The sequence below is a fragment of the Schistocerca nitens genome, chromosome 3 (assembly GCF_023898315.1).
Source record: "Schistocerca nitens isolate TAMUIC-IGC-003100 chromosome 3, iqSchNite1.1, whole genome shotgun sequence".
Classification (NCBI taxonomy): Eukaryota; Metazoa; Arthropoda; class Insecta; order Orthoptera; family Acrididae; genus Schistocerca; species Schistocerca nitens.
Genome location: NC_064616.1, coordinates 676788593 through 676811472, shown reverse-complemented (window position 1 = coordinate 676811472; position 22880 = coordinate 676788593).

Below are 22880 nucleotides of genomic sequence, written 5' to 3'. Positions count from 1 at the left end.
GACTGAAGAGTGGCACCATGTCGTCTTGCAGCAGAATTCCGATTTTGCATACATCGTCATGATTGACGTATTTGTTAATGAAGGTCCCGAAGAGAACGAACGTTGTCAGATTGCATTTGTCATCCTCATACTATCGTTTGTCATCCTCATACTGGCCGAGAACCTGGTGTGAAGTTATCGGATTCCTTTGGGTATTCAAAACGATCACCTCTGCTTCGTGGATCCGGTGGTTTTGAAAGTAGACGTTACATTTATGAATTCTTATGGCACTGTAGGACTGTGCCCAGCATTAAAGGTCCTATGACGTTTATATACTGTATTGAGCAAATACTGCAAGACTACAAGTTGCCCTTACTGTCCTGACCTACCTCGAAACAGAGGAGGTTTGACTACTTCCTGCCGCGCGGGATTAGCCGAGCGGTCTCAGGCGCTGGAGTCATGGACTGTGCGGCTGGTCCTGGCGGAGGTTCGAGTCCTCCCTCGGTCATGGGTGTGTGTGTTTGTCCTTAGGTTAATTTAGGTTAAGTAGTATGTAAACTTAGGGACTGATGACCTTAGAAGTTAAGTCCCATAAGATTTCACACACATTTGAACATTTGGACTACTTCCTGTCCAGCACGTTCACGAGACTCGGCACCCTGGAAACCTCCGGTCGTGGGTGGCCAAAGACTAGCATGAAACAACTTGTGAACCACTACGATTTATAATATCTGCCATAGGGTTAAAGCAGCATAGAATGGCGTACCCATATCGGCCACCCAAGCTGTCCAACTCAATGTCCAGCCAGGTCAAATCCATTGTTTCTTCCACAGGTGGCAGTTTTGTGTACTAACTTTCGCAACATGTTGTAGTAGAAGCATTATGCAAACAGAAAAGATTGTTCCAATATTGACAACCAAAACTATGATAACGGAGTAAATTGCAAATTTAAAAGAATGGGCTCATACTGCCTGCCAAAAATATTACGAATTTTGTGCTATTCAATGGACAAAATGAACTCACACTGGGTGACAAAACGTAGAAAATAAAATTACTGAAACAATAATTACATTTATTATTTTAATATACATTTAATTATTTTAATATACATTTAATTATATTTGTTATAATGCTCAAATTGCAAATACAAATTTCTCAGGTCTGGTGGAACTGGGCATAAGCAAGATTCAGTAATTAGGCATGTAGTGGGAAATTAACAATTTTATCTCACCACATGATGGAATTGATGCTGCATGAATGCGTAGGGAGCTGGCGCATTGTTGTCTCGATCTCCAGAGAAACTGACAAGTTGATTGACAATCAATGGCTTTTATCTCCACACCTTTGTGTATCGGGTTTACTGACGATGCTTAGAGGAGCTTAATCCACGTACTTTTCACCACCCCCTACTTAATCACTTTCCATCTTAGACCGATGACACAGCACTACTGTCCTGCTTTAGCCTATGAGGTTCCTTCCGGCCATATCAACCGCTCTCTGTATCCAGATGCTCATGCGATGTCTTTTGGCTGCAATAATTAAACCGCAGAAGCAGTGTCCAATTTATATTTGGATGTGTAGATCAGGTGGTGGGAACACATGTTCCTACCAGCTTCATGTATTCGAACATAGGACCGAAAGGAAGACCATGCGATATGGAACGAAACTGAAGTTTCACAGTATGACAATAGACATCAGTATGAGTACAATAATAAGACTCAAATTCTGAAATCCTAATAGCAGACAGAGTGACATGACTCCAGAAAGCAAAACCGGAAAGCTGTATGCGATTCACTTTTAATTAAAAAAAAATCAATCATTCGAAAGAATCTCTGAATCACACATATAGTGAATCTCAGAAAGCTCAGAATCTTCATAATAAATCAGTCTCCGAAGAGCCACTTGAAAGCTTCTGCTTGTTCTTCTTTCCCCACTTCTGTAATTCAGGGACCTGAATTTCCCTTGTACTGTCTTGTCATTGGTGGGATCACTTTTTCAGTGTCCCCTACTGAACGATCGACGCTGAGATACTAGCTTAGAGAGTGTCAGCCTCTTCGATGTAGCTTCGAGAAATATCTGGATGCCGGCTGATGCGTAACATGTGCGCAGTGGTTAGCACACTGTACGCACATTTTGGAGAACGACGGTTGAAATCCCCGTCTGGGCATCCAGACTTAAGTTCAGCCTTTGCTTACGACATGTTTCTTTGCAGCTTATCAGATTTTCGTGAGAAAAGGCTGTGAATGTGTCCTTTCTGTGCATTCCCTAGTCGCCAAGAAGGCTATAGCTTATCAAAAAGTCAATTTATTTGTATGAGGATGGCCACTAATTCCCTCTTTCTGAAACGCCTCCCGTCCACGCGAAACTGGTGACGTTCCTCAGCTCTCAGTGAGACTTTAAGCTTTACTTCCCTTCCAGAGCGAACGAAACACAACTCCTGTAAACCTCATCTGTCCATTTTCTGTGGCTTTGGGGACAAAGTACGACTTGACTGTAATTCTACTGTTTAGAATATCGGGCTGGAGGAGTACACAGTATACGCACAATTCACGATCAAATAAAATCATGTTTTCTTCCTACACTGAACTGCCAAAGAAACTGGTAAACCTGCCTAATATTGTATAGGGCCAACGCTAGCACGCAGAAGTACCGCAACACGACGTGGCATGGACTCGGCTAACGTCTGAAGTAGTGCTGGAGGGAGCTGACACATCGAATCCTGCAGTGCTGTCCATAAATCCGTAAGAGTACGAATGGGAAGAGATCTCTTCTGAACAGCACGTTGCAAGGCATCCCAAATATGCTCAATAATGTTCATGCCTGGGGAGTCTGGTGGCCAGCGGAAGTGTTTAAACTCAGAAGAGTGTTCCTGGAGCCAGTCTGTAGCAATTCTAGATGTGTGGGGCGTCGCACTGTACTGCTGGAATTGCCCAAGTCCGTCGCAATGGATTCAGGTGATCAGACAGGATACTTACTTATGTGTCACCTGTCAGAGTCGTATCTAGACGTATCAGGGGTCCCATATCACTCCAACTGCACACGCCCCATACCATTACAGAGCCTCCGCCAGCTTGAACAGTTCCCTGCTGACATGCAGGGTCCATGGGTTCATGAGGTTGTCTTCATTGTCTCCATTCCCGTACACATCCTTCCGCTCGATACAATCTGAAGCGAGACTCGTTCCCAGTCATCAACAGTCCAATGTCGGTGTTGACGGGCCCAGGCAAGGTGGAATTCTTTGCGCCGTGCTGTCATGAAGGGTACACGAGTGGGCCTTCTGCTCCAAAAGCCCATATCGATGACGTTTCGCTGAATGGTTCGCACGCTGACACGTGTTGATGGTCCAGCATTGAAAACTACAACAATTTGCGGAAGGGTTGCACATTTGTCACGTTGAAAGATTCTTTTCAGTCGTCATTGGTCCCGTTCTTGCAGGATCTTTTTCCGGCCGCAGCGATGTCGAGATTTGATGTTTTACCGGATTTCTGATATTCACGGTACATTCGCGAGAAATGGTCGTACGGGGAAATCCCCACTTCATCGCTACCTCGGAGATGCTGCGTCCCATCGCTCTTGCGCCGACTATAACATCACGTTCAAACTCACTTAAATGTGGATAGTCAGCCATTGTAGCAGCAGCAGTAACCGATCAAACAACTGCGCCAGTTACTTGTTGTCTTACATATGCGTTGCCAACCGCAGCGCAGTATTGTGCCTGTTTACGTATCTCTGTATTTGAATACGCATGCCTACACCAGTTTCTTTGACGTTTCAGTGTATTATACTGCATATACACGATGTGCAGAAGTTCGTTAATTGCTTCACTTCCTGGTTGCAGTGTCACATGCCAAACAACTAGCCACACGAGTTGTCATAAATGTATGCGCTATTCAATCCTCCTCTAGGACTTGACTACTCTTCGACAAACGCACAAAGATACAGTCAAAACCACTATATCCAAATTCTGTTCGTACATGAACTGTTTCAGGCACATTAATATATATCAGGAATTTCTATGTTGTCTTGAAATCCAATCTTTTCTCAGTTATCTCGAAGATCCATTGTCTTAAGGACATTCATGCGTATAACAACCGGTGAGATAATTAATAGAAACGTCTAGCGCTTCCAGGGCGTGGTCCTAGAGTGAGATATATACCTGTGTCTCAGTCACTCAGTGGCTTTCTAGACAGACCACCCCACACCGGCTTTAGAAGACAGTAGATGGGCGTTGACTGTAAAATGTGTTGACCTTGAGACGTTTAGAATCGTTAATGTAACCTCTCGCGCAATGCTAGCAGTGTACACGTGTGCTCGTACTATGTATGGAATGAATACGGTTGTCTACCTCAAGAATATGGATTATTGCACTTGGAAATGGAGAGTTTTTGAATATACGTAGTGCGTACCACTCAAAACTTCGTTCAAATAAGTCACAGGTATTCCATACGAAATATGACGTAGGTGCCGTAGAGCTTTTTTTTATGTGAAAAAGAGAACAGTGTTCACAGAACAAAAGAATAGACTGCGTTCACAAAACTTCTTCAGAGTGATTTGAGGTATTTCACATATGTGTTTGCTAGTCATCAACAGTTTGTGTGTAATCAAAACGACTAGATTTCGCTTTTGTGGACTTGCAGCTATTTCGATTATGTGTACAACAGAAGACTCTGTGCCCTCTTATTAGTTGTTTTTTCCTCTAGGTAACGAGAGCAGAAAGGCCGATAGCAGGAGAAGAATATCTGAAGGCGAGAAACTTGCGAGAATTTGGTAAGTTGAAGCTGTTTTGAAGAGGTAAATCACAGAGTAATCCCTGGTACAAGGGCAAGCTCATTTCGACATGAATTATGTATGGCGCCGTAGATTTTTGATGCACATAAAATAAAACATTGCGGAAGCAGCAGTTGACCATAAATTGTGGGATTATTACATCGTCCCGTCCAGACAGCGGGAGGCCGTGCGGATTTTCGCCTTAATAAGTCCTCTGCCTGCTGGAAGGCCCTTGACACAACGGGCTTACGCCCTTTGCGAGCAGACCACAATTCTGAAAGCTGGTAAATCTGTCTGCGAACCTGGAGTTGTTGAAAACTTAGACAAAGTGAGAAATGTTACCGACCTCCATTAAACTGTATTTTGCACTGCAGAAGTCGCATCTATGTATGATTGCCCGACACTTAATATTAAAATTATGAGTACCTGGAATTTAATATTAGTAATATAAGAACTAAAATTCAACCTAAAAATTTTGAATATATTCAGTGCAAGATTTGTGCAGAAGACATCTTTGCAATAGCGGTAGGACGTTTAGGTAATCATGTAGGTTCTCCTCAGAATTTGTCTTTACCACTAATTGGAAACTTTTTCGCAGTTATTTCTTGCAACAAAATAGTTTAGTCTTTCAGAACCTGGATTTTGGAATTTTGTGATGTTATAACAAATATTGTTCGCTGGAATTATTTCATGTTTTCCATTCTGGTTGTACCCTGAATGTGGGGCGAAACGCACATGGGAATATCGTGTAGCTTACACTACGTAATATTGACACCACTGAGAGTATAAAAGAAGCTCCCTTAAGTACTCTGATGTTATGATTAGGTTGAACCCTAGATCTGCTTCAGCTGAGTCATGTAACTCACAAATACGGCTTTTCGCGTTACTGTGTGGTTACATCAAATGAGAACCCTGTGCAACCCACTGTGGTCTTCCACTTGTGTTAAAAATGGTGGAGAATCCAGAATAGATATAAAACTTAACCAAAAAATCTTCACTTATTCATCAGTTAAAAACGCCTAAGGTTATATATATTGAAGATAGTCCGTAATTTCACCTTCTGCAATGCAGAGCAAAAAATACGCCTATGCTGGGATGTGTAGGGAATACGAAAAATGCAACCTCATGTAGAGACATCAATGATGTCCCTACTGTGCAATTAAGGTTTTCACTGCATCATATTCTAAAACATTCATGAACATAAACGTTTGCTCCCATGTGACAGTAGAAGATTGTGGTTGAAGAATGACAACCCCCCGATTATAGCATTTGTAGATATAGAAAAATCTTTTGAAAAAGTTGACTAGACTAAAACTCGTTGTGATTCTGAAGTTGTCAGGGATAAATTACAACAAATTACACGGAGTGAGAGGTTATCTAAAACTTCTGTAGAAACCAGACTGCCGTTATAACAGTCGAAGGACATGGAAGGGAATCAGTGGTTGAATATAGAGCGATAAAGGATTGTAGCCTATGCCGTATGTTATTCAATGGATACATTTGGAAGGGGAATTAAAATTCAAGGAGAAGAAATAAAAATTTTAAGGTCTTTCGAGGGCATTGTGATTCTGTCAGAGGCAGCAAGGTACTTGGAAGATCGGTTGAACGAATCAGTATCTTGCAGAGAGGTTATAAAATAAACATAAAATAAATTGGAATTGGAGAAAACTGAAAACAGTGAGGTAGGTAAAAAAGTGCTCAATCTACAAATAGATTGTCTAGCATTTGCCGACGACCGAGCTAATTTTTTTCAGTCTCAGTGCAGACAGCCGCTAGATAGATAGAATTTCTTGAAGAACAAACTGGAAAACAGGCTAATGAATTTCCTTTGACAAAACCAAATCTATGGCGAAAATTAAGGCAACCCCCAAGATAACGAAAATTAAATATGGAAAAGTGGTGGGAACTAACAAATTCAGGTATCTCGGAGAAGTAACTCAACAAGACATTTCGCAGAAGGACGCCATTAAAGCAAGACTTAATAAAATGAAAACAGCGTACTATCTCAATAAAAATGTATATAAAATAAGAAATCAGTATCCCTCAGTGCTGCACCTACGCACTCCTCTACAGTAATTCCCCCAAACGCACTTTATACAGCAGGATGTGTAACTATATACAAAATGGCGATGATTGAAGCAGTGGAAGTCACATAAAGAAATATACTAAGCAAAATTTTGGAACCAAGTGAAGAGAAAGCACAATACAGAAGACGTCATAATAGTGAACTTTATACAAATATTGAAAAATATTACAGACGTGATTAGGAAAGGAAAAATAGCTTTATATGGCCATCTCCAAAGGATCAGTCACAACAGCCTGTCAAAAAGACTGTTCACTTACTTCGGTAAATTAAAAATAAATAACACAAGGCACAATGAAACTGGGAGGCACATAGACGAACTCCAAAAAACTCCACGATTTTGAGGGACGACTGCTACTCATAAATAACGGTGAAACAGTTGAAATAAACGAAGTCCATTTCTCTCATGTGTAAATCAAGGAAAAGTGGTTTCAACTTAAATTAGATGATGGGAAAAATAGATTATGAACGAAGATGCTGAAAGTGGTAGATGCGTTTTACTGTTTAGGTTGGAAATTAACTGAGCATGGCAGAGATAAAAAGGATATGAAATGCAGATTGGAAACAGCAAAAATAATTTTTTGAGGACTAGGAATATGCTAACATCGAATATAAACTTAAATGTGAGGAAGTCTCTGCTGAAAGTATTTGTTTGGAGTGTAGTCTGATACGGAAGTGAAACGTGGACGATAAACACTATAAATATTCAACGAGTAGATCGAGTAAGTAATGAAGGTTGATCAACAGAATTTGGGAAAGAACGAGTTTTATTCACGATTTGATTAAAAGAAGGGATGTAATTTATGTGAGACACCGTAAGGCATCAGGGACTAGATGATTTGGTAGTGGAGGGAAGTGTGAGCACGTGGATGTTAGTAAAAGTTAAATGGCTGAATGTAGTGAGCAGATCCAGACGAATGCAGAATGCATTAATCATGCAAAGGTGATGTGTCAGGTAACGTCTCCTCTTGAGCACGGATGCCTATTTGTTGTTTTGATGTTCAGCAGTTCTAATGGCATTGTGTTAACAGTATTACCATATAATATAACAAGGCATAATACGTAAACAATATCTGACATTTTATATTGTGATGATGGTTATTAATTGAAACCGGTAGTGATAATAAAGGTCATATAGATAGCTGCACGTCACTCATTTCATAATATACTTTCTGCTAGTTACTCTGTATCATTCTGCTGAATTGGCTTGCGGCACTGTCAGTTCCACACACTTCTCGTTGCCGACCATCTAATAAGTGATTGTGCACTTCTTCCAAGTTATGTTCTGTTTTTGCTGTTTTACGACGTTGTTCATGTAGTTTACCAAGAGACAATTTGCTTACTGCTGTAAATGAAAGAGACTCTTTATAAGGTTTCACCAACTTTAGACGAATTTTTGTCAGCTCTAAAGGGGTAAAAGAAACAGATTTTTATTAATAATTTTAAACATGATATGTATCGAACTCTAGCAGTTGCTATACCTTGGTTCTAAAAAATCGTCTCAATCTCGTTTGTTTAGTGTTGTTAGCGTTTTCTGTCAATAAACCATCGTTAGCCAAATTTGGGGCAGGGAAACGTGCGCATAGCGACATCTACATATATGTTGTTACTGACAATTCGAACGTTTTTACAACACAACTTTTATTTACGTGAGTCTACATGGAAATGACTGAATAACAACGAAAAGTCACAATCATAAAGCCTACTAGAGGCAACAAAAGATAACTTCTAAGTTTCCCACAAGAGTCCGTTGTAACACACATACACTTAATTCCAAGTCCTATTCCGATGGCGAAGACGTAGTCTTCCGTGCAGACGTCCATGAGGTCGATATTCGGCGTGAACTGACGTCCGGTGCTGGTTCTAGCCCTTAGATAGTATTGGTCAGCCAATCAGATGTTAGTTTAGTAATACTTCCTGCAGGCCATCTCGAACTCCCTCTGCAGGAAGTAGTACGCAGAATGTCTGTTTCCAAAACAGCCGATGTTTATCATTGTTTACGCCTTTGGTCATAGACAACCTCGGTCCTGTGTCGTGTTAGATGTGTTGTTGGCCCGCAGGGACTACCTTGGCGACGGTGTAACAATATACACCTATCCTATGCTGTGCAACTTCGCGTTTCATTCTCGTTTCGAGCGCGCAAAGATAAATTGCTTATATACGAGCCGTAGTTAGTCTAACCTTGTCTTCGTGATTCCTATGGGGACAATACGTGGATTGTTCTAGTATATTCCTAGATTCATTTCTTAAATTTTGTCCCAGAAAATATCAATGTAGGTTTTCATGGGATAGTTTGCGTCTAGTTTCAACAGTCTGCCAGTTAAGTCCTTTCAGGATTTTCATGACAATCTCCCACGGGTCAAACAAAACCGTGACCATTCAATATCTACTCTTCAATATCTACTGTTAGTCCTATCTGGTACTGGTCCCGCACACTTACGCAATATTCCAGGATGGGTAACACGAGTGCTTTGTATTCAGTCTCCTTTGTAGACTGACTGTATATCACTACTACACTACCAGTAAACCACAGTCTGCCACCTACTTAGTGACAACTGGGCTTATGTGATCGTTCTATTTTATATTCCTACAGTTTTTAACACCGAGGTTTTTGTATAATTGACCGATTCCTACAAACTAGTCATAGTACACCACTTTTTTTCGGTTTTTGAAGAGCGAAATTTTACATCTCTGAACATTTAAAGCATGTAGCCAGTCTTTCCTCCACTTTAAAATCTTATCGAGATCTGACTGAACATTTGTGCAAGCTGTATTTCATTACAATTAATTGCATCATCTACGAAACATTTTACCTCTTCATCTACTATATTCCGTGGTTTATTAAGATTTCATTGTCAGTACGAGGGTGAGTCAAATGAAAACCTTAAATTTTTTTTAAAATACTATTTATTGTGGAGAAGTGGTACAAAGCTGTATCACTTTTCAACATAATCTTCCCCAAGCTCAATGCAAGTCCTCTACCGCTTACAAAGTGCATAAATTCCTTTAGAAAAAAATTCTTTTGGTAGTCCGCGCAACCACTCATGCACCGAGTGGCGTACCTCTTCAACAGTACGGAATCTGTAAAAATGCTGCAATGTCATTCAGTGTCACTCGGCGGTTTTCCTTCACTATGGCTTCAACTGCTGCAATGTTCTGTGGAGTCACAACTCGTTGCGCCTGACCTGGACGAGGAGCATCTTCCACTGAAGTCACACCATTTTCGAACTTCCTACTCCATTCGTAGACTTGCTGCTGTGACAAACATGCATCACCGTACTGAACCTTCATTCGTCATTTCTATAGGTTTCACACCTTCACTGCCCAAAATCAAAATAACAGAACGCTGTTCTTCCCTGGTGCAAGTTGCAAGTGGGGTGGCCATCTTTATACTGATAATGCGACGGTATGTGTGCATCTGCACTCTGCTGCCACATACAGGCCATTCTGCACGCTGTTTGTAGCACGCTTACCTACTTACAGGATAACAGCGCGACATTTCGATTTGTTATTACAAATTTAAGGTTTTCATTTGACTCACCCTCGTAATTTATGGTGTGTGGCAAAGAAGTGTGTTGGGACCCTTTCTGTTCATGATGTACCGGGTGATCAAAAAGTCAGTATATATTTGATCACGATACACTTGCGACTTCAGGTAACCCGAAAGCCAATAATCGCACGGACTGAGGTCTGGGGACCTGGGAGGCCAAGCATGACGAAAGTGGCGGCTGAGCACACGATCATCACCAAACGACGCGCGCAAGAGATCTTTCCCGCGTCTAGCACAACTTTTTTTTTAATTCTAATAAAACCCCATGTCATTCCAAGCATGTGTGTCAATTTTTACCTCTCTATATACATTATTCCGTGGCTTATTAAGTTTTCAAATTTCTAACAGCAGTCATTTTAACGAAGAAAAACAATAAAGAAAGCATATACTCCTGAAAATATTGTTATAGTATTTGTACTGGTCCAACAGTTGTACGCGTTGATGACATTTCTGAATATTTGCGCGGAAGCACTTTGTTTATACGTTTCTGAATAACACTCATTTCACTTTACAGATGCCGTTTTGTAAGAATGAAAAAGGGAAAACTAATGACATAAGTTACCAGGAATTTCCGGTTGGTAATTATCTGAGAAATACGTGGTTAGGAGTGATTTCTCGAGAAAACTCCACGCCAAATACGCTCTCAAATTCACAAGTAGTTTGTAGGAAACATTTTATCTGGAAATCTGGTTCCAAGAGAAAAATTCAGAAAACATATAGCATTCCAAGCAGATTTCCAAATTATCCTCTCCATAAAGCGGCCTCCCAGTAATCCCGTGTCTGGTAAACGTAAAGGAAGTGCAAGCCTTACGGAAAAAGCCCGCAAAAATGTTCCATTAAACGCATTCGCAGAAGTTGGAACTCAAACAGAAGATAGTAATAAGCATCCCTGGCGTTAACAGTTGAAAACAAATAAGTGGCCGGGTCCGGATAAAATCCCAATTCGGTTTTACAAAGAGTACTCTACGTTATTGGCCCATTACTTAGTTTGTATTTATCGCGAATCTCGCGATCAGCGCAAAGTGTCAAGCGACTGGAAAAAAGCACACGGATCCGCAAAATTACAGACCAATATCGTTTTGCTGCAGAATTCTACAGCATGATCATAGTTAGAGTATAATAAATTTCCTCGAGATCGAAAAGCTCATGTGCACGAATCAGCACGGTTTTAGAAAGTATCGCTAGTGCGAAACCCAGATTTCTCTTTTCTCTCATGTTGAAGGTCAACAGGCAGATTCTATATTTCTAGGTTTCCGAAAAGCATTTGACACGGCACCCCACTTTAGACTGTTAATGAAGGTACGTGCATGCGGAATAGTCTCCCAGATATGTGACTGGTTTGAAGACTTCTTAAGTAATACAACCCAGCATGTTGTCCTCGACAGCGAGTGTTCATCGGAGACAGCTGTTACATCAGTTGTATCCCAGGGATGTGTGATAGGACAGTTGCTATTTTCTGTACGCATAAATGATATGGCAGGCAGGGTAGGCAGCAATCTGCAGTTTTTCGCTGATGATGCTGTGGTATATAGGAAGACGTCGAAGATAAATGACTTTAGGTTGATACAAGAAGACCTAGAAAAAATGACATCTGGCTCTTAATGTAGAAAAATGTATGTTAATGCGGATGAGTAAGTAAAACAAATCCATAATGTTCGAATACGGCATTGGTAGTGTCCTGCTTGCCACAGTAGGGTAGTTCAAATATCTGGGCGTAACGTTGCGAAGCGATATGAAACGGAACGAGCAAGTGATGACTGCAGTAGGAAAGGCGAATGGTCGACTTCGGTTTATTTTAGGAAAGTATGGTTCATCTGTAAAGGAGACCGCATGTAGGACGCTAGTGCGGCCCGTTCTTGAGCACGGCTGGAGTGCTTGGGATCCGCACCACGTCGGATTGAAAGAAGACGTCGAAGCAGTTCAGAGGCGAGCTGCTAGATTTGCTACCGGTAGGTTCAATCAGCATGCAAGTGTTACGGATATGCTTCGGGAGCTCAAGTGGGAATCCCTGGTGGGAAGAAGACATTCATTTCGAAGAACACTACTGAGAAGGTTTAGAGAACCGGCATTTGAAGTTGACTGCAGAAAGATCCTAATGCCGCCAACATACATTTCGCGTAGGAACCACGAACATAAGATACGAGAAATTAGGGCTCATACGGAGGCACATAGACAGTCGTTTTTCCCTCACTCTGTCTGCCAGTGAAACAGGAATGGAAGCGGCTAGTTGTGGTATAGGTTACCCTCCGCCAAGCGCCGTAAGGTGGCTTGCGGAGTAGATTGAGCAAAAGAAGTTCTCTGCTTCAGCACTACTGACATATTTGCAGACAAGAGCACTAAAATGTATTTCATTGTTTCCCCACTGTTACAACAAAAAACATGCTGTTTTTCTAGTTCTGGCACTATATCCATCTCCAACAGTTTTCTTACGCCATAAGTTTCCAAGTGCGGGAGAACGCTTGCCACAAAATCGGACATAGCATTTAGCAAATACACGAAGGTCATTGATGGATAGCCATGCTTTTTCCGGTGATTTCATAGGAATATATCAAATCTATTAATGCAGATTTCCGTAAATTTGGTGACAGAAGATATTTGCATGTTCGACAGGTTATTTCCTTAGTACTTTCATTACGGCACATCCACCGACATAGACCAATGATGGAAGCTTAACAGGTTTATGCTGCCTATCTGGAAAAAAGTTTGCCCTAGCAAACGACGTTACGGTTGTACCATTCTCCTGCGTGAACAATTTATTAATCGTGGAATTTAAAACTTCGGCTTTCCTTTTGCTATCCTCTGCTGCCAAACCAGACTGGTCAGCAATTGACTAGATAGAAGGATTAGGTCCGCTCAGAGATTTTACATAGAACCAGAATTTTTCCGGCTTTTCCCCAGATCTTCAGCCACGGTATAATGGTGGTAGCTGTTGTATGCTTCGCGCATACATCTTTTCACAGACGCACGAACCTCTACTAATCTTTGCCTGTCGTATCTGAGCGTCCTGTTTTGAACTGTAAGTGCGGCAGCCTTTGCTTCCTCAGCATTTCCGAATTTCTTTATTAAACCATGGTGGGTCTTCTCTGTCCTTAATCCAGTTAACAGGCACATACTTGTCCAGAGCACTATTTACAATCTCTTTAAACATTGTCCATAATTCCTCTATGGCCATCATTCTGGAACTAAATGATTGGAGTTCATTGTCTAAGTGAGACACTAACAACTTCTTATTTGCTCTTTCTAGTAGAAACACTCTTCTACCCTCGTGACGGATTTATTAACTTTCTTATTCATCGTCTCTATGATGAAATCATGATCACTGAGCCGTGGAGGCTCATTTCACCTTCTCACTGCCGGTAACCTTTAGCTGGCGTCTCACGAAGGGGCGCGGGTTAGCCCCTTGTGCGGTTATCGCTGCATCGCCTAGTCTTCAAAAGTGGCCATTAGAGTCGCGTCTGATACAAACCTCCTAAGAGCGCAGCGCAGCCAGTTGACGGATAGTTTTCGCACAACGTCGAGCTGGGGGCAGCAGCAGTGCTTGGAGCATCGGACATGCGGTGTGGATAGGCACGACATCTTTTCCGGGTCTTCACCAGGACTGGGCACATGATGATGATGATGATGATGATGATGTTTGGTTTGTGGGGCGCTCAACTGCGTGGTCATCAGCGGCCTTACAGTTCCAATTTTTTCACAGTCCAATTTTTTTTACACATTCCAATCTAGTTAGTATCACGAATGATGATGATGTGATGATGAAATGATGACAACACAAACGCCCAGTCTCCGCGCAGAGAAAATCCCAAACCCGGCCGGGAGTCGAACCCGCACCCCGTGATCCAGAGGCAGCAACGCTAACCACTAGACCACGAGCTGCGGTCGGACTGGGAAGTAGTCGAAGGTCTGATCCCCTTATGTTGTGCGCAACTTGTAGTTCAGCTTTGTGCACCGATTTCTTGCTACGCAACCTGTTTGAGCAGATGTTTGTGTTTATGTTCTTTGAGTTGTCATGTGTGTCTTATTATTTGGCTCTGTGATTCTTGGACTAGTGTGTGATGTCCTTAGGCCAGTTAGGTTTAAGTAGTCCTAAGTTCTAGGGGACTGATGACCTCAGATGTTAAGTCCCATAGTGCTCAGAGCCATTTGAACCATTTGAAGCCCTGCCCTCATCCATTCGAGCTACGTGACCCGCCCATCGCAGCCTACGTGATTTAATAATACTGATTATGTCAGGGCTTGAATAGAGTTCGGGAACTTCTTCGTTATGTTTGTTTTCGCCACTCTCTGCTAATGTCATCCCTTTTTGCTCCAAAAATTTTCCTCAATATTTTGTTTTCAAATACACGAAACGGCTTTTCATTTTGCACAGTGAGAGACCAAGTCTCACACCCATACAGCATAACTGGTAGAATAATACTTTTGTATATTCTAATCTTTAAATTCCTAGACAATATCCGTGATGAAAGTAATCTGTTCAGTGAGAAGTAGCATGTATTTCCCAATTTCTTCTTCAGTTCGGATTCAATCTCATTTCTCGAAGTGATGTCCATGCCTAGATACTTAAATGTGTTCACTTTTTCAAACTGCATGTCTCCAACTCTTAACATTTTCTGATCTACTGCTGTTGGCATTCTAGTAGTAACCAGGTATTTAGTTTTGTCTTCACTTATCCTCTAGACCTACATCTTCACTAGCCTGGATTAACGCATTCGCATTTGCTGTTACAGATTCTTTCCTATCGCTAATGATGTTTAGATCATCTGCATACCCTAATATCTTAATATTTCCATTTAACTCCACACCCTCTGAATTATCTGCTGCCATTCGTACAATATATTCTAGGACTAAATTAAAAAGTAGCGGAAACAGGGCATCTCCGTGCTTAAGTCCAAAAAAAAAGGGTTCAAAGGGCTTGGAGCACTATGGGACTCAACTGCTGAGGTCATTAGTCCCCTAGAACTTAGAACTAGTTAAACCTAACTAACCTAAGGACATCACAAACATCCATGCCCGAGGCAGGATTCGAACCTGCGACCGTAGCGGTCTTGCGGTTCCAGACTGCAGCGCCTTTAACCGCACGGCCACTTCGGCCGGCGTGCTTAAGTCCGTTCTTTATTACAAATTCTTCTGACTCCAATTTCCCCATGCGTACTCTACCTTTTGTGTTTTTCAAACTCGCTTCTATAAGTCTAACATACTTCTTTGGTATTCCAAGTTCCAAGAGAATTCTGTACAATTCTGATACAGCTTCCTTCCAGTAGTTCTGTTAGCGAAGGCTCTATAAGTGCAGTCATGCTTAAATCATAACTTTTACTTATACTATAATCCAGTCAGACATTTACCTTTCTTGTGTGTTAACAGCACTTACTAAGTTACTGGGAGAGTGTTCCGTGACGGCGGTTTCTTGCCGCGTGGGCCTGGCTTATTTTTGGCTGTACGCACGGCTCTCGAGCATATCCTAGCGCGGCTTGCTATTTGTCTGCGGTTGCGCGTCCTGGCTGTCTGTGCTGAAGCGATTATCTTATGTTATCTGACTTGCACTGAAAACGAAATTTTGCCGTTGGCCAAGAGGCCTTTGATTAATTGTCTTCGCACAGGAAATTTTTCCTTGTTCTAAGTCTTATTGTAAGTTTTTGTTTGGTGTAAACTTTTTGGGTAATCCCTAAAGGCCAACAGTTGTTTTAGTTAATATTTGTTATTTGGGGGTCAGCTTAATGTCAACTTATGATGATGGTTGGAGTGCTGACACATTGTCTGCGAATCCAGTAATGCTGTCAACTGATGGGTTATGCATGGGGATCGTATCAACCTGTACTGCACCAAAACAGCCTGAAGATGACGCAGTGAAGCGTCGAAACTGGTAGCGACAAAATAAAATCAAATCATAAGGACGGCTATAGGTGTTTTTATTTTTTGTCACGGTATTCAAAAATGGTTCAAATGGCTCTGAGCACTATGGGACTTAACGTCTGAGGTCATCAGTCCCCTCGAACTTAGAACTACTTAAACCTAACTGACCTAAGGACATCACACACATCCATGCCCGAGGCAGGATTCGAACCTGCGACCGTAGCGGTCGCGCGGTTCCAGACTGAAGTACCTAGAACCGCTCGGCCACATCGGTCGGCTGGAAAGTATTCGCAGGAGAGGCTACTACTTGAGGCAACTTTGTATCTCCTGTGTATGGCTCACAGTAGAGAACACAGCACACCCATTCGCAGCATTTTCCTATGATTTGACAGTATTCAGGGCGATTTCCAGTTGCTTACGAACAGTAAGTAACCCACCGTGAGTCGAGAAACAGCATATGCCTTGGGGATGGGGAAATACTTTACAATAAAGTAAACAAATGACTTTAAGTTTGCTCATTCTCTTTTAATTTGTGTGACTGATATGTTACAATTATTACCATCTGTCTTTAAGAACTGATCTTTAAGAACTGAAGCGATTAACAGCCAAACTTAGGAATGTATTATGCTAATAGAAAAACTTCGTATAAAATTTTCTGTTCCTTGAGCGTTTCAAGGTCATGGTTTTAAACAATTTTGACTATAGCGTTAATGTATATCAAATGTAGACAATGTCCACAACTGTTAAGAGACAATTGATGTGACACAATAGGTTTGTTATGTACGACTTCTATAAATCACAAACTCCGATTTACTGCGTAATAAATCATGTACCAAAATGATCATTTACGAAAATTCCTAGAAATATACTTTTATTCACGTTGATATACACTGAAATATACAACGAAACTGGGTAACGATTGTTTCTGAATAACGATATTTTCGCCAAAGACTTCTAAATAGAACAAATTGAGTTAACGTTTTTTGTGGCCCTCTAAAATTTCGAAAACACAATATAGCTATATGCACAAGAGAATAGACACAATCAATAAAAAATTACGCAAAAACAACACGATTAATAAAATATTAGAATCTAGAAATTCTAACTGCACTGATTTTTTAAATTAAATGCATTTGTGACTCTTTTTACATTGGCGTACAAAAGATGGACGGTACAGCGTCAGTTTATCACTGTCAACATAGCGAAAATTGTGTACTACCAACGAATCGCGTCTTCCGCTTGGGGCGGCTAACAGTGCCAAATCGTGTGAGTTAAGTGCTGAGAAGAGGTCTACTAAGGTCTGTTCTGACAATGTTGTGATGGGGTTGTCCTCTAAAGATGAGGACACCTGCGCTGTACTGTTTGTGAGTAACGGACATATGACGTAAGCTCTCATATCTTTCGCCAGTCGAAAACTGTGGTAGGTACATCAGCGATCTCATTCCATCCCATGTAAAATTCACAATCGTGGCTACTCCTAATACCAGGCTGAACACTGCCCTGTTGGCAAGCGTGATGCTTCACCTCATTTGCGTTTCGTTGTACTCATACCTTTTCATGGCTATGTACCTGCATGTCACTCATCAGTCCTGGTGACCTTTCTCCATGATGTGAGGGTCCAATGGCTAAGTTCCTGCGCCTAGGCTGAGCTACGTAGCCAGTGAGGTGCAGAGGCAGATCGGGATCTATGGCTGCTGACTGATTGGTGTTGTACAGCACTGAATTGACGTGGGATTTCTTCCGTTGTGGCTCATCTATCCGCAGTTAGAATTCACAGCAGTCGGAGATAACAACTGTTATCGAAGTACTTTTGCCCACAGCAGCTTAACCCTAGTGGTGATGCTTTTTCTCGAATCAAGGTATATACATCACCAACGCGGTGCCACGCGAAAACCACAGTGCCTGCATGGCGTTGAGGATACTGTGTCCCACGCCCCAGACAGGTGGGACGATCAAATGAGCTGATATCGGGCGTCTTGCCGACGGCTAGTTCAAATTCTGATACTATAATACTTCTCATATTTAATATAAAATTTTTGTGTAAATGGCAACATTTTCGTCATGTGGTTTTCCATTAACGATAAAGTTTGGCACGAGAGCCCTGCTCAGCGGTGTTTGCACTGCAAAGCAGATTCCAGCATCGTTACTTTAAAATGTCTTACATAATTTTTCGAAATTTTGAATTCCTGCATTAACTGGTTTTGCTCAAATGGACTAGTTTCAGCCTTTGAAGAAACATAGAATATTATGACTTCTTTTCTTTATTGAGGACCACAATCATTCAAAAGTGTCTACATTAGAATATTTACGCCATTTAAGAGTAACTCTGTTTCTTTCCCTGGTTTTGAATGTTAACTGCGTACAACGGACTTTGTTTTCTTGAGATTAGTGCGTGATATGACAGAAATATATCAAATGGCCTAAATTTGGCGACGACATGCACGTCCAGGTTTCTGCGTGACATTGCAGTCGAAAGTGGATCCAAAGCAGAAATTGCAGTATTGGACATAATTAGGTTGGAAGGTTCGGAGTTATTGAAAAAAACATACAATTGGCGTGCTAAGACATTTAGGTTCAGCTGCTTTTTCTGTAAGAATAACTGCTAACTTCGGAAGTATGGAAATCAATAAGCTGACATATTTTGCATATTTTCATTCAGTGATGTCCTTCGGGATAATACACTGGGGCAACATCTCCCTTCGGCAAAAATTATTCATTACACAACAGGCTATCCTTGTAATTAGAATTATATGCAGAATTCACATACATACGAATTGCATGATTCTCTTTAAACAAGTGCGAATATTAACCACAGCCTCGCAGTGCATTTAATCAATCATAAAATTTGGTGTCGAGAATCCATTACACATTGAGAATAATGGAGACGTTCTCTAACATATTACTAGAACGAAAACCGAATTGCACTTCCGCCTTTTGAATTCAACCTTGGCACCTAAGGGAATGCAATAGTCAGCTATAAGACTCTTTGATTGTCTGTTCGTTCAAATAAAACATCTGACAGACAGGAGAAGTGTTTTCAAATGTAGATTGAAGTTGTCCTCCTTTAACTACTCCTTCATTACCATACCATAGAGGAATTCTTGAGTAGAAACAATGAGTCAGTTATAAATCTTTAAGTGGCTACGATGTAGCCATATATATATATATATATATATATATATATATATATATATATATATATATATATATATATATATATATATGGAACACGTAACTACCTAACTAGCATTACACCACTGAACTTGACGTTTCAAGAGCTTTCGTGTGCCATTAAAAAGATGACAACGATCCATTAATATATATTTACTGTGGAATTTCGAATGATGTAAGGATTAAGAATATTTACCACGTAACCCAAATTACGTGGCCCCCTGCATGATATAGGACTAAGTTACGATATTTTGAAAATGATTAACAGTAAGTCTTTATTAAGCGGTTTGTCGCCTAGCAAAACAGCTGCCTGTATGAATGTAATACTATTACAGTTACTTGTGCACTGAAGTTGCGTACTAAAGAAAACTGGAAAAAATCAAGAATACCTCACGTGACCACTAAATCTGATGTGAACACGAATGGGGAGAAATGTTTAGTAAACGAGTGACTGATCATACTGTTTAATTGGTTCAAATGGCTCTGAGCACTACGGGACTTAACATCTGAGGTCATCAGTCCCCTAGAACTTAGAACTACTTAAACCTAACTAACCTAAGGACATCACACACATCCATGCCCGAGGCAGGATTCGAACCTGCGACCGTAGCGGTCGCGCGTTTCCAGACTGAAACGCCTAGAACCGCTCGGCCACCACGGCCAGCATACTGTTTAATATCCGTCACAACCATAAAGCACTGATAGATTTCTACCTCACAATCGGCAGGCGTATTCCCGTCGGCGGGTACGGGACACCACTCTGGATGGATTTTCATAGTGTAAACCAAAGATACCTTTATCTAAAGCAGGCCGCTGCGTGACTATTGGCAAAATACCCTGTTTTATAATGAATATCTCTTGAGGTAGATGAAACGATTGGTGGGGCTGTGGCAGTAGGACCCTAGACAACTAAAAGTATTCATGCATAGAGCATTCTTCATACTTGTACCGTACGAACACGATGCGGTGTCGCAGTATTAGTCGACAATAATCGCAAATACAAAATTCAGACCTGTATTTATTTAAATGAATGATCAGAAACAGTTCGGCTATCAATAGACAGAATATATTTGACAATAATAAGTATACAGGCACCTGAAAAGAAGAAAAGCAAGATAAATTATTTTACGAATATTTGCAAAAACAAGTAGCCAATAGTAAATACGAGCTTTTGATAATAGGAGACGTGATGGGAACATATCAATACCTTGGGTTATAGGAACATACGGAGAGCACGCAATAGATAATAGTGCAAAAGAACATAAATATTATAAACATAAACGGTGTGCTAGAGGCCATAGGTCCAGTTTCAATTACAGAACACTTACATCACTTCTCCAAGAAATAAGGATGCACCGAGGAACTCAGACCACTATCCTGCTACGACAGAGATAACCCAACTGGCTAGTAAAAAACAAATAATTTGTGCAATTCCAAGGAAGAAGTACTACGAGAAAATAGAATAACGCATCTGTACCAACGACGACTCGCACAATGTCTACAGAACACAGAACAATGTAAACGCAATATGGGAAAACATAAATCATGAATTAACAGCGTATGGCATGAATGACTCAGAGACTGCCAAGTGCATATTCAGCCACCTAAGTGGACAGATTTTTCATATTATTCGCAGCCACAAGCACCTTTCCTTCGCGAAGTCTGAGAGCTGTGTGCATAAGTGTAGCCGGCCGAAGTGGCCGTGCGGTTAAAGGCGCTGCAGTCTGGAACCGCAAGACCGCTACGGTCGCAGGTTCGAATCCTGCCTCGGGCATGGATGTTTGTGATGTCCTTAGGTTAGTTAGGTTTAACTAGTTCTAAGTTCTAGGGGACTAATGACCTCAGCAGTTGAGTCCCATAGTGCTCAGAGCCATTTGAACCATTTTTTTTGCATAAGTGTATCTGTTAAGTGTAGGTGACTGTAATGGGTATGTATAGTGTAGCCTCATGTGCGTGTTGGAGATGGCGAGAGAAGGGAGAGAATGAAAGCCGGTGCCGGCACATAACATACTCTAATCGAAAATCACCAAGGGTTAATCGAACTTGACGTCACAACCCGACCGCCGGACACCAACAACAGTGTCGCATGCCCTCACTTCATGAACACTGCACAGAGGTTTGGGACTACATCTAGACAATGGCACAAAGAATGGAGATGAGGGACTTCATGCCACCACCTCGCCTGTCCCCTCTACCGTAAAGTTAAAGAGAAAATTGTCAAGAGCACTTGCCCTACCTGAACGGGTACCCACCCAAGTACTAGCTATGACAGACTACCCTTTAACTTGGGTGATCTAACGGGAGCCTGTGTACCCACTTTTGCACGGCCGTTGACATGAATCAACAGAGCAGTAATGGAAACTGTACGGGAAGAAGAAGAAATTCAGGAAGGAAAATGTTCTTCAAATATGGATTGATGAAACAAAAAAACTTACCCAATAAATCTGCGTGATAATACAGAAGAGACTCGAACGATATATGAAGGAAGGCGCAACTTAGCCTAACAGTTGTAAGGAAAGCTTATCAGGAACTGTGTGACAGATTTGTATCAAATACGGAAAATGAAGTGCATGGTAGACAGCAGGTTGTTATATTTAAACTCATAAAACAACTTAATAAGTACGAAAAAGATACAAAAATAGATGTCGTAGATAAAGGGTCTTGCATAAAACAGTACAGAGAACAATGGACTGAAGAAGATGAGAAAGAGGGAGAAGTAACAGCTCCAGAGTATGAACGAAATCAGCTCGTGTATCAGGGAGATGATATCAGACTACATGAAGTACAGGAGGCCCTGAAACAGATAAAAATGTAAAGCTGCAGAATCTAATGGAATTTACGTAGAACTTCTTAAGTGCGGAGGGCTAATGTTATAGCTGACGCTCTTGCACCTTTTCACTGAATGCTGCAGAATGAGAATGATACTGGATCGTGGAAGACAGCCGAGGTGATACTGCTCCACGAAAGAGGATGAAATTTATATGAGAAATGTAGAGGAGTAAGCCTTCTAAGTGCTTCTTACAAACGATACGCAAAGTGATTAACAGTCCTAATCGAGGAACAAAATGGTTTTAGAAAACGACAATCTTATAGTGACTATACTATTATTGTATGACACTTAATTGAAATCCGATAAGAGTATAATATGGAGGCTCACATCGCATTAATAGATTATGAAAAGACGAACAGTAAGTGATAAGAGTGGACAGAAACAAGCTTTGGACTACCACGAAAAAACGAGGTTATCCTAGATACTTATGACGCTTAATACAGTTTCCATCAATGCGCAGAAATTGTAATAAATACAAATGGCTCTGAGCACTATGGGACTTAACATCTTAGGTCATCAGTCACCTAGAACTTAGAACTACTTAAACCTAACTAACCTAAGGACATCACACACATCCATGCCCGAGGCAGGATTCGAACCTGCGACCGTAGCAGTCGCGCGGTTCCGGACTGAGCGCCTAGAACCGCGAG